Source organism: Schistocerca americana, chromosome 7, assembly GCF_021461395.2.
Source record: "Schistocerca americana isolate TAMUIC-IGC-003095 chromosome 7, iqSchAmer2.1, whole genome shotgun sequence".
Taxonomy (NCBI): Eukaryota; Metazoa; Arthropoda; class Insecta; order Orthoptera; family Acrididae; genus Schistocerca; species Schistocerca americana.
Window position 1 is genome coordinate 406,855,293 of NC_060125.1, and position 16,034 is coordinate 406,871,326.

A 16,034-nucleotide genomic window follows, 5' to 3' on the forward strand; every position below is an offset into this window, starting at 1 on the left:
AAATGGTGCAAGACATGGCACAGCGCAAAGACTATCCTTCAGTTGCACAAACACAAGCTCACATGCTGCAAACCAAACAAAAGGAGCATGTTTCCAAAGCAACAGATGCAAGGGATGGGCGACAGTAACCACTCTGATAATAAATTTGTTATAGTACACTACTTTGCTGAGGAACACCTGAAGTTCACATAGATTAGACAGACAGGACAAAGCCTTAAAGGTGACAAAATATTATTCCATGAGGCACAAGCCCTGCTGGAAAATTTTGTGACCAGTTAACTTCTTGTTGTGGTCTGAAGGTTAGCTGTTGACAGTGCGAAGTTGCAGGAGTTTAAATGTTGCAGCTCGCAGATGGTCAGCTGTGGTGCTTTAAGGAATGTGCACCATGGCAAATATCATCAAGATAGTTTATGTAAAGAGAGACAACCACCATGACCTGTTCAAGAAATGTTGGAAGACGGGAGGCCACTAGCGACCCTGAACATTGGCCATTGATACTGATAAGAGGCCAGAAAAAGCATTAGCTGTGAGCAGCTGTTTCGATGTCTCATCCAACAGAATCTGATGATAGGCTTTAACCACGTCGATTTTCAAAAAGAATTGACCCTCCGCTAACTTTGTGGACAATTACTCTGGGGAACATAGAAAGTAAATATCTGTGCATTATTAGTTACCCTGAAACCACCACTCAACTGAAGCTGACCAGACGGCTTCTTTATGATCACTAAGGGCATAGCCCACTCATTTGAAGAAATTAGTTCCATCATGCCCAATGACATTAAGCGATCCAGCTCCATCTTGACCTGGTCACATAAAGCTAATGGAAATGGATGCACACAAAAAAAGTTAGGGCGGGCAGAGGGTGATGTGTGTCATGAAATTGTTTGCACAACCTAGCTCTGGGGTGAATGGATCAGAAAATCACTGTTTGCCAGTGGTAGGGACCCAAGCCTGGCATACGCCTGTGAGTTGAGCAGGGACATGGTGGCCGCAATGTTGACTTGGAGGATTAATAGCTGATTTATCACCCACACTTCTGTGAAATATTTGTTTTGGTCTGCAGACAGTGGCAAACATGATGCGAACAGTGTGAATATTGATGTCCACAGATGGGTACAGTGATTTCTGGGGGAGCACAGATTGAAACAAGGGGGGTACAAATGATGTGGTCTTCACTGTTCCTGCTGCTGACAACATGACTGTATGTTGACCCAATTGGCTCATTTGTACTGCAGCTACCACCTTTTCCCCAAGCACACTAGGCTCCATATGCTGGGGCCGCATGTTGTCACAAAACCATCCCTCCTAGACTCTAACTGGCACCCTGCGGCATGGGAAATCTTGAACAACTGTACAACATTCAAAACCTCTTGCAACATAGTGTCCTCACGGTGCAGGGCACGTTGACGCACCTTCTAATCCAGGGCCGAACGAATGATTGCATCACAGACCTTTGCATCGATAAAAGATTCATAAGTTGTAGCATTGATGAACCAACACTTATGAATGAGGCCGTGCACCTCAGCCGCCTAAGTGCATTACATCTGCTGTGGCTGTTTGTGATACTGTTAGAATTCAACACACACACAGCGATCACACGTGAACACTTAGGACAGCAAACAACACTTATCATTAAAAGAAAGCGACACTGATTCCTGCAGAGCAGCTATCTGGCACAGTAAGCGATACATATGAGGGAGGTATCCATAATAAGATAATAACTTTACAGACTTTCTTGTCAACCCTCAGAAGGTATGAAATGTTGAAGCTGCTTCTTGTACACATCCAAGTCTTCCACAAATTCATCATAAGAGGGGAATGGTGGCAGGTGAACAGACAGTGGCCGAGCCTGGGTCAACACAGTAAACAACCGTTCCAACATGGCAGTATGTGGTGGCTATTGTTGCAGAAGGGACTTGGGTAAAGCCTCTATTGAAAAGTTGAATGGCAGAAAATGACAGAATGCCAAAACACAAAAAAAAGTAATCCCATCCTTTTTGACATTCAAGCTCTAACTAGATACACAAGGAAATGTGTGGCCATAAATAGAGATCCAAGTTTATTGGGTCATGGAGTGACATTAACGAAAACAAATGTAGGTAGAGTCATGGAGTGACAACAACAAAGTCCAGTGAAGGCAGTTACAGTCTCAAATACATTAACAAAGAAGGCCCGCAGCCTTGTGCATGTCCTAATAAGTGCTGCGGGCACTCGGCAGACTAGGTGATGGTGGCCGAACTGTTAGTTGTGGGCACGCCATATGAATGTTGGCACGCGCTATGCTTGTCATAGTGGCCCAACTTATGACAACTGTGAATGGTATGTGTAGCAGTCAGGCAGGTTACTACAGGTTTTATGTCTGGATAAGTTGCCAATGTCGAATTCTGACTGTCTTGGCTTCAGCCCCTACGAGTGTGACCTTGTTGGATTCACTGCTTTGTAACCAAATAAAAGTACCCAGCCAAAGTCGGATCAGAACCTGAAGGTAAGCAGCTGCCTAATATGAATGAACTGCAGTTACTACAGCAATATCTTACATTGCACCCAAGGGCAATGTAAACAGTTATGTCCAGAAAGAATCAAACAGCACATCTGAAGGGCTGAAATGACTGTATTTGAAAGGTGAGATGTCATGAAACGCCAATTAATATGTTGACAACAAACATCCCAAAAAGGCAGTTCACATGCTGATTACTTTGAAGGAATAGATATCCTCTTGAAACTTAGTGCTGATCAGCCACCTGGGCTCTGCATGTTGTTGTATACCTTGGGACAACTGCTGTTCTGAAATCAGTAGGTATGCTCAATAAAGGGAAATGTCACCAAGTAAAAATACAGGGTGAGCATGAAGTCTTGCCCTGATTATAACAATTTATTACAGAATAACCGCTTGACATGATAATTTACATTTGATGCTATTACATAGGTTAGTGTAACTCGTTTGTTTTAAGACCACTTACGTTAGTAAACCTCAACGTGTGCTCCCTTGGTAGTTCAGAGAATGTCAAGGCGATATTCCAGTTCCCGCTAGGTGTTTTATAACATGTGTTCTGTCACAACACCCACAGCAGCTTGTATCCTAGCCCTCAGTGCGTTGACGTCAGCAACTGATGTGATGAAGACTCCGTCCTTCATGTAGCCCCAGAAAAAAAGATCAAGGAGCGTAATGTCTGGAGAGGGGCGTAATGTCCGGATCGGTGGGTTGGAAGAAACGATCCCACACCCTGGCCACCCCACTCTCCAGACATTACGGTCCTTGACTTTTTTTCTGGGGCTATATCAAGGACAGTCTTTGCCACACTAGTTGCTGACGTCGACAAACTGAAGGCTAGGATACAAGCTGCTGTGGGTACTGTGACAGAACACATGTTGCGAAACACCTGGCGGGAACTGGGATACTGACTAGACATTCTCTGAGCTACCAAGGGAGCACATGTTGATGTTTACTAACATAAGTGGTATTAAACAAAAAACTAGTAACACTAACCTATGTAACGGCATCAAATGTAACTTATTACGTCAAACGGTTATTCTGTTGTAATTTTTATAATCAGGGCAAGGCTTTGTGCTCACCCTGTATAGATAAACTGCTGCCACCATGTTAACAACAAAAAATTGAAGATTTGGGAAGAGTCATTGCAAGACCACCGGTATGAGAGATTAAAAACAGTATTATATCAATATCATAACCAGAAAGGACTGTCAAATGAAACTATGAAACAATAACAGACACACTCAAACAAAAGGGTGCCATCTTCTCACATTGTATTCTTGTTTTTAACTGGCCTAATTTCTTCTGAATAACTATAAAGCTTTCAGAAGTTTTGTTTACATCTTATTCATTTAAATTATTTCCATTATGCAAATATATTTTTCATCTTTGATCCGTCTGTTTCCTAAAATGACACTGATTTTCATCTGTATGATGCAAAATATCCTTTGTCCACTCGTATGCACAATAGATGATATTAATCCATGATACCCACATTGATTAATATTTAACAAACTGTAGATTTTTAAGGTGATGTCAAAGTATATATACTCTTTTTATGTGACTTGCTGTTTACAAAATGTATGTGCTTCAAAAGAAAGGCATTATACATTCACAATATTGACAAACATTTTGTAAATGATGAGCATGTCCTCCTTTGTTAAGCTACAGAATGCATTTTCAACAGGCTTCTGCAAGCTGTGGAAACCATGTTCAAATGGTTCAAATGGTTCTGAGCACTATGCGACTTAACTTCTGAGGTCACCAGTCGCCTAGAACTTAGGACTAATTAAACCTAACTAACCTAAGGACATCACACACATCCATGCCCGGGGCAGGATTCGAACCTGCGACCGTAGCGGTCGCTCGGCTCCAGACTGTAGCGCCCAGAACCGCACAGCCACTCCGGCCGGCGGAAACCATGTTTTTTAAGCCAAAATGTAAAGCCTTGCTGTTGACAAACCCTTTTCATTCTCTCAGAGAATACTTACAATACTTAAGCTTTTTACAGTAACTTATCAACATTAATACAATTTATAATGAGAACTTAGGATTAGTGCTGGGTCCAGCCATTCTGATTTTGGTTTTCCAATTTTTTTCTCAAATCATTCCCTACATATACCTGGCTGATTCCTTACCTTCTTCACCCCCTGCCCATTGGTAGTAGCTATAAATTAACTTCTTCAGCAGATTATTATTATTATTATTATTATTTACTTATTTATTTTGGAAAAACTGACAGAAGCCAACCTCAGTGAAGACAAGTTTGGACTATGGATAAATGTAGGAACATGCGAGGCAATACTGACCCATTGACTTATGTTAGAATGTAGGTTAATGAAAAGCAAACTTATGTTTATAGCATTTCTAGACTTAAGAGAAAGCATTTGACATTGTTGACTGGAATGCTCCCTTTGAAATTCTAAAGGCAGCAGGTGTAAAATACAGGGAGCGAAAGGCTATTTACAACTTGTACAGAAACCATGTGGCAGTTATAAGTGTCAAGAGGCATGATAGGGATGCGGTGGTTGGGAAGGGAGTGAGAAAGAGTTGTAGCCTATCCCCAATGTTATTCAATCTGTACACTAAGCAAGCCATAAAGGAAACCAAAGAAAAATTTGGTGAAGGAATTAAAGTTCAGGGAGAAGAAATAAAAATTTTGAGGTTTGCTGATGACACTGTAATTCTGTCAAAGATAGCAAAGGACTTGGAAGAGCAGTTGAACAGAATGGACAGTGTCTTGAAAGGAGGTTATATGATGAATATCAACGAAAGCAAAACAAGGATAATGAAATGTAGTTGAATTAAATTAGGCAATGCTAAGGGAATCAGATTATGAAAAGAGACACTTCAAAGTAGTAGATGAGTTTTGCTATTTGGAGCCAGCTGATGTAGCCGAGCAGTTCTAGGCGCTTCAGTCTGGAACCACGCGACTGCTATGGACGCAGGTTCGAATCCTGCCTTGGGCATGGATGTGTGTGATGCTCTTAGGTTAGTTAGGCTTAAGTAGTTCTAAGTTCTATGGGACTGATGACCTCAGATGTTAAGTCCCATAGTGCTCAGAGCCTTTTTTTCCCCCTATTTGGACAGGAAAATTACTGACGATCTCCAAGTTAGAGAGGAGATAACATGTCGACTGGCAATGGCAAGAAAAGCATTTGTGAAGGAAAGAAATTTTTTAACACCAAACATAGATTTAGGTGTTGGGAAGTCTTTTCTGAAAGTATCTGTCTGGAGTTTAGCCACGTAAGGACGTGAAACATGGACAATAAGTAGTTTAGACAAGAAGAGAAATGGGGTGCTACAGAAGAATGCTGAAGATTAGACAGGCAGATCACATAACTAATGAGGTGGTATTAAATGGAATTGGGGAGAAAAGGAATTTGTGGCACAACTTGACTAGAAGAAGGGATCGGTTGGTAGGACACGTTCTGAGACAGCAAGGAATCACCAATTTAGTACTGGGGGGGAAATGTGGGGGGGTTAAAATCATAGAGGGAGACCTAGAGATGAATACAGTAGTTATTTGGAGATGAAGAGGCTTGCACAGGTTAGAGTAGCCTTGACAGCTGCATCAAACCAGTCTTCAGACTAAAGACCACAACAACATCAACATATTACTATTATTATTTTATTATTATTCCATGTTCACAGTAGAAAATATGGGTTACTGGAAACTATGGCACAATGTTTTCATTTCTCATGAATTTCATGAATATCCTTGTCATTGTAAGTATCACTGCTTTCTGTTAACCTCTATAAGTTTTACTGGAATTTTAGTCTCCACAGAACACCATGTACTTTGTGGGGTATGACGGCCGTGATTAAAATGATTACTGATAATGTAAAATCATGTGTAAAACGTCACTGTCTCTGTAATGATTACATCAGTTTATTGTTGTTCATCATTTTTTGTTTGATGGTAATTTGTTGTTTGGAACTGTGCACAATAGCTATATTTATCCATACCAAAGTGGTTGCCAACTACTGTTTACAATACAGCTACCACAGCAACAACCAACCACAAAACAAGATTGCTTGTGCCTTCCATTTTGTTTGCCACTGTCATACCGCTCTGCAGACAATAATTACTAACACAGTTATTGTGATTCATTTTCATCACATTCTTTGTCTCTTTGCACTATTTTTTTTAATAACACACACAACAATGTCTGCAGTTAATAATTAAAATGCGCAGCAAGGTGAGAAGGCTATTATGATAGTTCAGTGTGAAGTCAGTACTGCAGGCTAAGGGAACACATACGAAGGAATTCAGTACTGAATTGCACAGCTGTTGCTGCTGTGGTCTCATTGTTGTATAGGTAACTGGGAACTGCCAACACTGCTCCCTTCCAAGTGTAACTGTCAATCATTTTGTTTTTCTGACCAAAGAACATGATCAGTATGTTCGTACAAGTTACTAATGTAGTATAACTTGGTAAAATTGGTTGGTCACAGTATACTGCTACTACTCATTTTGTAGTTCACTTTAAGGTTTGTATTTGACTTTTCCCTAGTAATATTGTTACGAAGTTGCCCTTGCAAAGGGTTTGACATCATTTGGTGGTTTTTCTAACAGGCACACAAGTTCATGCAATAGTGATGGGCATGACTTCATGGGAAAAAAAAGTAAGTTGTCTCATACAGATTATTTTATTTTACATTCATTGTTGATATTCACAAAACCTCACCACATTACCAGATCCATACTAGTTCCTCTGACAGACGTGCTCAAAAGTCTAAATGTTTACTATAGGTGAAACAGAATTTTGACGTAATTTCCACACCTGGTACTTTCCGTGTATCTAAGGAAGTAGCTGAAACTTGCCCCATTCAGGAAACATGTGAATGTTTCTGCCAGCTACTGTCAAAAGACACAATAATAATACTTGGTAAAAATTCAGCCCTCTGACAGGACTGATTCAGCAGCTTTCTTCACTGAAGACTCACAAACATCTGCTACAGCAAAACTAATAATCCTGTTATAGGAAGTAAATCTCGTTGGTGACTGAAGAGCACCCAATATTGCCTACAACATATTATGTGCAATTCTGCTTTTTCCGATTAAAATAAGGTCATAAACACGCCGTAAGTTGTTTCGAAAACTTACTTTTTGTTGTTATGTGAGGTCATCATTGAGCTAAGAATCCTCATGTCACACATTTTATCATTAACTAGTTCATTATTCTGGTTCAGTGTAGACCATTTTCAAATAAAGAAACATCACTATTACAGTATTTGAACTTAATAAAGTTCCCAATGAGCTGAGGTAGTAACTTAAGGCTAACAATAACATCGCCATCCTAATTCACAGCAACAGAATTCTCACTGATACATTCTTCAAAAACTGAAGTTTTTTCCGTGTAGACAACTGTTTTATGTAGTTTGCTTGTCATCTGTGGCATTTGGCATCGATGAAACGGTAATACGAAGTTTCACATAAGATATTACGCACAGTGAATTACTTATTCCTTCTAAATTTCTCTTTTTATCCAAACCTCCTTATTCTTGTCATTTTCCACTCACAGAAAAAACAAGCGAAACCAATAACTCCAACTAGTAAACAAGTTAACTTACAGTCAGTGACAGTTTGATACTGATCATTGTTGGTAGGTGCAAACCAAGGTGAAACATTAATGTTTACACAAAATAATAAATGTAATCTAAAAACGGGTGCACTTCCCACACACACCAACATAAACAGCAGCATGGCACCTGAATTACTGGATGCTGCAAAAATATTTATTTTATCTAAACTATACATCATGCTGACATGAAAGAAATTTATTTTTATTTAATTTAATCGTATGGCTAGGGCCCTCCCCATTGGGCAGACTGTTCGCTGGTTGGGCAGACCGTTCGCCAGGTGCCGGTTTTTCAATTTGATGCCACATCGGTGGCCTGCAGTTGATGAGGATGATGACGAGGACAGCACAACACCCAGTCCCTGGGCAGAGAAAGTTCCCTGACCCAGCCGGGAATCAAACCTAGGCCCAGAGGATTGACAATCCGTCATGCTGACCATTCAGCTACTGGGGGCGGACATAAAGAAATAACACTGCAGAAAAGTCCAAAGAATACAAAAATACAGGCTATCTCAGAATGCAGATACCAATTTAAAGTGGTGGCAACTCTGTAATTAGAGGCATCACAGAGGCAGTATTTGACACACACACACACACACACACACACACACACACACACACACACAGAGTCATAAAATTTTCAGTCATATTTAATATCATTTAATGCACCCAATGTGAACACCCTTGGTGACACACAAATTATCCAAATGGTGCTTTGTCTCACTCCTCACATTCTGTTGCATTTGAGGTTTGACACTTTCAACAGTTTAAGTCACACAATGGGAGCATATTTTGTACGAAGTGTGACATATACCTTCGTATTAATATATCCCAAAAAGAAAAGAAAATGCAATAGGAGATGGAGGTAATGTCTCATGATACCAATGGCCATGGGATTGGGCCATGCCTTTCAATCCAGCGATGTGGAAATCGTTCACCCAATTACTCCTCCATCTATGTCCAATGAGATGGTGCTCTATCTAACTGCAACAATGCACATGATTCTCAGAACATGTGGCTGACATGGTACTTGTTTTACTGATTTGGAAGGTCTTATGTGCTTCATGGTCTAGGTAAAATGCCTGTTGTGACATCACATTAAGAGTTGTTCGCGTCTTATCTTTTCCTAGGTCTTCCAGGATCTCTTTTTCCTTGTAGCTCACACAGCCTTATCCAATCTGGCAGTCTATCTTCATTCATCTTGCTGTTACGTTCTTTCCATTTTCTTCATTCACTCTTCCTCCAATATTATAAATATTAAGCTCTGTTCTTATGTCTTTGTTACATATTCTGTCTAATTTTGAGCAACTTTCACTCTGTCTTAAAAATTTCATTTCCGCTATTTGAATCTTGCTTATTTCCTCCTGTGTAGGCACTGAAGTCTCACTCCCGCAATTTGAAGCTAGTGTGGCCATTATTTTATAAATTTTGATTCTAATGTCCCTTCTTACCTCATTATTCAACATTGTGTTTATAGTATCATATATGTACTCAAAATGTTGAATCATAGTATCTATATTTTGATCTTTATTGTAACTTATATCTGCTACTAGACAAAAGAAATGAGTGACCTGTTCTGTGTCTTAATGATTTGGATGGTGATTGTGTAAACACTGTTTGGATGTTTTTGACAGTCTCTGCAGACATTGGAAGTTACCTTCTGCTTTTGTTTTCTTTCTAATCATGCTAGTATTTGGAAAAAACTGCATCCATTTCTCTTAAGTTGTTCTGAACCTTCAATGCACTGGTTTGAAGATTTCATTTGATTAAAACTGTTACTGATATACCCCAACATATAGAGGACACCAGGGCTCAAAAATATAGTTTCTTTATACCAGAGGCATCCAGTACTTTTCTGTGGACCAACCAATCTCTTCCTTGGCCTTTCTTGTTATGCAAAGATTGTGCATGTAACACCAGTTCAAGTACAATGTCAGAACAAGTGCAGCCCAGATAAGGAAGACAGGATTTAACAGGCTAGAGCAGCATTGATCTACATCAAGTAAACTTAACTAGCAGGTGGGTCTCTGGTAACACCAGATTGCTTGCCTGTTACTTGGCCAGTTAAATGCTGAAAGTAATTCACTGAAAAAAACGATGCACAGATATTAATGGATATCACAAATTAGATTATAAGCTTGACGTAGTAAGGAAGTGCACACTCTCTCAAGCGCACTTCATTGTGATAACGAGTGAAATAGTGGTCATAGTATGACAAGTAATTTACAAAGGAAAGAGAGAAGTAATAGTGTTTGTAGACTATTTGATGATTTGTGGAAACGAAGTGGAGAAAGTGCAGAAGCAGTTAGACATATGGCAATGAATAGTACAAAGATACGAGATGATATGTAGCTTTAGTAAGTGTGAAATGACGATCACAACCTGCAAGAAGGATAAAGTAACAACTGGTGGGGAATGACAAAGGAAGGTGGAGACTTACAAGTATGTGGGAAGAGAGAGTGTGTGTGTGCACCATACAGGGGCACAGAGTTTGTGTGTGTGTGTGTGTGTGGGGGGGGGGGGGGGGGGGCGAGCACGCGTGCGGTCGCATGCAGGAAGATCAGTCCAAAAGCTAGCAGGTTTTCTTTCTTTCCTGTGGGTGACTGTCAACAACTTCATGCTTCTGTTTTTCAGTGAGCTTCTCTTTTGCTCCTAAATTATTTACAGAAATATTAGACCAGCCTCATAGACTCATGAACTCTGAGAAACAAGATTTTGAAACAATCTCTAGTAAACCCTATTTGGTAAGTGGACAAATACAGGAAGACTTGTCAAACTTACAATTATTCCATTTATAGACAGAAAGGATAAAAAATATGAATGCAAACACAATTCTATGTGTCCTGAATCTCTAATTTTACCTATATGATTCCTGCATAATAATTATTAATAACAAGTAATATATTGAGCACATATAAAATAACAAAAAAAACTAAAATAATTTAATATTAGGCTCACTAAAAACCAAGTTCTATACCAAAGCAAAAATATCCTACAAAATCACTGTCATTCAACAACACAATGCAACACCATATAAATGCTGATACACTATTATGCAGGCCTAATCAACCAATTAACATGAGCCAAAGTATTGAGGGACACCATGGTTTCTGTTCTCTGATTAACCCCTCTGTAACATATAAAATGATAATATCGATAAATCCTGATACTTTCACTTTTATTTGTCTTTTGTCTTCTCTTCCTCCTCTTTCCCTTTCACATCACGATGTACAGATCCCTCTGCTGCCCACTGTTTCTACATCTACACCTGTATTCTGCAAAATAATGAAGCACCTGGCAGAGGATATTTCCCACCGTACTTTGTACTACGGTTAATTCCCTTTAAATTCACAAATGAAGCATGAGAAGAATGACAGCTTAAATGTCTCTCTACATGCAGTAAATAGTCTACTCTTGTCTTCATGGGCCCTGTGGGAGAGAGATGTAGCAGGTGGTAGTATCTACCTAGACTCATTGCTTGATACTGGTCCCTGAACCTCTGTAAGCTGCTTTTCATGAGACACTTACCACATATCTTTAGGTGTTAGTGAGTTGTATCATACATGTAAAGTACCTTATATCCACCTATCTTTACGTGTTCTCAAGTTGTATCGTATACGTACATTACCTTATATGCACCGCAGTAATCAAGAGACTTGTCTTATTAAAACAGCTTTTCTGAATTTACACCACAGTTATAGTTGCTTATAATTAAAAGTGTGTTAAAGGTGAAGTGAATATACAGCTCAGACTACATTACAGATAAACCTATTAACACACTCTTTACTTCTTAATTACCTGATTCTGGAGCTTCTTCAACACACAATCAAATTGTCACAATCCCACTCAGGCTAAACAACAGATCAATCTGTCATCACACCGAAGATCAAGACTTCGAGGGGGGGGGGGGGAGGGGGGGTTTGCAGTATCACATATCAACACAACAACTTTTAATTTTTGAAGAAAGCTTTTACATTACAAATTTACATGTAACCCATTACATAAGACCACACTTTTTTGAAGTGGTGTTCTTGAATAAATGCTTTGCGGAGTTCTTACTGAGTTCAATTTTTCAATCTAACACAGCAAGAACCACATGAAGCGTTTATTCAAGCTATCTGTATTATATTTCCTTAACAGAACATGTAAGATTGCAGTTGAAGATACCACAGGCTGTGTAGTAGATGAGACAGAAATGTTGGGCTTAAAAATTGTTGTCTAGTCTAATATGTTTCACAGCATATGAGTTTTAAGAGAAAAGTGGAACAATTGTATTTCATTTAAGTAAATGTTATAAACTATAGCCTATTTAATACCATTTGGGTACACATTTACAGCTTGAATCATTACACTTTCAATTTTGTCCCAGTGTTTACATAACTATATAATGAAATTATATTTTTAATCCAGAAAAAGTATGTTAACTCAACGTCAATTATTACTTACAACTGTTAATTTCTGTTGCTCCATTAACTTTGACTCTGAATTACGACGTCGGATGTTCCAGTTAAAAACGCATAACTGTAATTATCTCTCAGCGCGATACTGTGGCAAAAACATGATACAAATAACGCCACAAACTTCCGTGTTCTTTTGATGACTAATAGCAGAACTAAATAAGGGAAAGGAAATAGTTAAAATCCTTGGGACACCTTACATAGTAGTTTGCAAACTCATTCATAAGCAGTCCTGAACTGTTAACACTTACGAAATAATTGGTTTTCTTTCTTGACGTATGAAAACTGCACAAAAAATTTTGCTGTGTGCCTAGACTTGGGGAAATTTGTTTCATATCCTATGTTTACTTTTGTTTGGTTGAACATACAACGCAAGGATTGCCAACGTAACCCTAGTATGAATATTTTTGTTTACTTCCATGTCTAATTTGCACTGGCGCCAGTCTTCAAATTATTTAAGCTAAGTTCTCACAGACAATGAAAACTTGCACAAGCATGCACCCACCATCGGCTTGGAGGCTGTATCATATCATAGTGAAAGTGAACTATTACGAACGACAATTCCTCTAGTGGAAACGGTTTGCGAAAGTGAGCGAACAGCATTCGATCGCACTCGTTTTTCGTCCACAGACGCTTGTTCCAGTTACGCAAACTGCCTGAACTCGGCGCTTGCAGCAATCATCTACTGGTCTGCGCAAGAACTACTTTCAAGTGAATTCTGTGTGAACAATAGAATGGTCGGAAGAGAACATAACGACAAGGCTGCTCCCACCATAGCTTGTAGGCCTGGTTAACACGGGAGCGAATGGAGGCAAACACATGCGAATCAACATTCGCGGACAGTTCACCCGTGTTCAATACTATTCACTTGTATCTTAGAGCAAGTGCGTGCACATGTGAAAACAGAAAATAACAGGAGAAAACGCTATGTAATTGTATTTTGGAGCTAATACTCTATATAGGAGACACGATACAAAACTTTGATATTCAGAGATGAGTAGGGCAGCTAAATAAGAATTTGGGTGTCTGAATTTATGTTGAAGCGTGAAAGACGTGGAGGTATTGCACTTTCACTGCGTGACAGCTCCAGCTCTCCTTTTCTGAACTTCGCACGTGGTGTCGACTGATGCTTTTCGCTGGTTTTTCATTACAGTTGGGGAGAGATTTAAAACCGGAACAATAATGCAACACTAACGACCAAAAATAAAACACAACAAAGAAACGCTAGATTTCCCCATTTACAGTCGTTCCCATCAGTCACTGCGCTCAGCTTAGTTTTCGCGAATATTACACTCTGGTTATTAGCAAATGCAGATACTACCATTATTACTTGTTTCGGATTTCAGTGACTGGTACGTCTCAGAAAGTTCCTGGTGTCTGCAGTGACAAATGCGAACCACTCCTAGGATTTTATTAAAGTACATGTCAGGAAAAATATAATTAATTAAATGTGAACTATAGTACATACACATAGGCTACAGTACTTGATAAAATGTGTTACATGAATGGTTAGAGGGCTGATAGCGTGATTCCGGGTAATAGAATGTCTAACGTAACAGTGATACATCAGTCATGTAACTGCAGCTATCATGAAGGTAAGGAACAAGAACGATCAGGTCCTAGGTATATTTTCACTTTTAATCAGCAGAATATACACACATTCCTTCATTTTTTTTTCTTCTGCATTTGTGCTGCGGGTCTCTCGGATACCAAATATCTGTATTCTTCTATCAGCAGCATTGTAATCTCTTCACATTACTCCAGCGCTCACGCAGCTCATGCCAACAACAGAAGTAGACGCGACAGCAGACGAAAGTTTTCTGTACTGCTAAGCGCCGAAACACGGAAGTCGCGAACTTCCTTTACGATTCGCAAGATCGACGGCCAGCGGAAGTCGAGCAAACTTCTGCGTCTATATCCACACTCTGCAAACAACTGTGAGGGGCGTGGCAGAGGGTACTTCCCATTGCTCCAATTAATGGAGATTTTTTCGTTCCATGCACGTATGGAGCGCGAGAAGAATGACTATTTAAATGCGAGCTGTAATTAGTGCAATGTATCACACACGAGCCATTGCGAACCGAACACGACCGAAACTAGTTCGTTCGCGTTCGTCTACAGTTAACACCATAGAGAATTCTCGTTCGTTGAGGCTTAATACTGCAGACAGAGGAACACAGACGCCAAAGGTTCTTGCACGATCGATATCGCAAAATCCAAAATAAAAATAATTATGCTTCGTAAAAAATTGGCGCACTACTGAAAATTTCAACTGGAGACGTAAGATTGGCTTCTCTCATCCAGAGAGAACGAAGAGAAGGCAAAGGCTTTTATTTATTTTTTATTAGAATGGTAAATTTTCTCGGAAGTAAACACAAGCGAATGTGTAGTCAGGGCTGGTTCGAGCACATTTTTCCACCATAAGGAACTTTTCATTTGGCGCCCCCTCCCACCTTTTCCATTGTACGCTTTCACCCGTGTCAGTTTTCGTTACTGTGCTACGCACTGTATGCAGATCTTACACTTGAGCATCCTTCTCAGCTTGGCTTCTTAAGCGGCCGCTATTAATTGTGATAGCCCTAAGCAGCGGCTTATGTCGCTTGGGTCTTAAACCGACCCTGCATGTGCGGGCCGCACACCACTCGAAGATTGGCTCTAGATTGCCGTTTATCAAGCGGTTACTATTTACTGATCTGTTGATTTTCATTAAGGAAAAAGTTTGTTTATACATATAACTTGGCCCAAAAGGGTTTGCACATCTTACTGCAGTGTCTACCAATACCTTCCAATTGTTCCTATTAATAAGAAGATAGACATTCAGCAGTTTGTATCATCAAATTTAAATCGCAGTGTTTCATCGTTTTGCATGCCGTTGAGTTCCAGCTGCATCACTTCTGGTGCATTTTCAGGCAAAATGGTTGCTAAGTCAATCTAGCAATGGCTTTATCTTGTGAAAATCAGTGAAATGAGTCTTGAAAGCTGATATCAAGTTACCAACTTTCTCATCATAAGCACAAAGTTGGACTTCAGTTGGTTTAAAACACATGTAGCTTACAATGAAAACATATAATATGGCCATAAAGTTGATTAATCAATTGATTTTTGCTTTGACGCTGAGTATTTAACATGCTGAAACAACTGGTAATGTCTGTAAAAAATGTAAAGTCCCACAAGAAACCCTTTTTTTCTGTTATTTTGAATCATTTAAATTTCAGTATCATCAGTTGAATTCAGAAACTGCTGCAGCATTTCTACCACAATTTAGCCATGTTGTTTCTGTGTAAAAGATCAAATCACCGTATTCATTGTCAGTGTCTTCAAGGAAGGTTTTAAACTGTCTGTGATTTGACCATGAAATTTTATGAAATTAACTGTTGAAACCACAACTTTCAACTTTCGTGACATGCCCGAAACCTATTTTGTTAGTGCAGAAAAGTCTTTGAGGGGATTATACAGTGTAATTGCATCATATCATCATGGGCTTATAAATGGTGTTTTAGT

General features: G+C 39.4%; 1 protein-coding gene across 3 annotated transcripts in view; it reads right to left on the reverse strand.

Annotated features, from left to right (window-relative positions):
* Nucleotides 1–12,944, reverse strand: part of LOC124622245 (T-complex protein 11-like protein 1) — a 126,843-nt gene extending 113,899 nt beyond the window's left edge. The window contains exons 1-2 of one of the 3 annotated variants that reach the window (XM_047147900.1): nt 12,785–12,944; nt 12,523–12,688 (exon numbers count right to left, since the gene is read on the reverse strand). The gene's annotated coding sequence lies outside the window, so the exon portion shown is untranslated. The remainder of the gene's footprint in view (nt 1–12,522; nt 12,689–12,784) is intronic. The other 2 variants (XM_047147901.1, XM_047147902.1) reach the window with 2 other exon arrangements.
* Between the last annotated feature and the right edge of the window lie 3,090 nt (nt 12,945–16,034).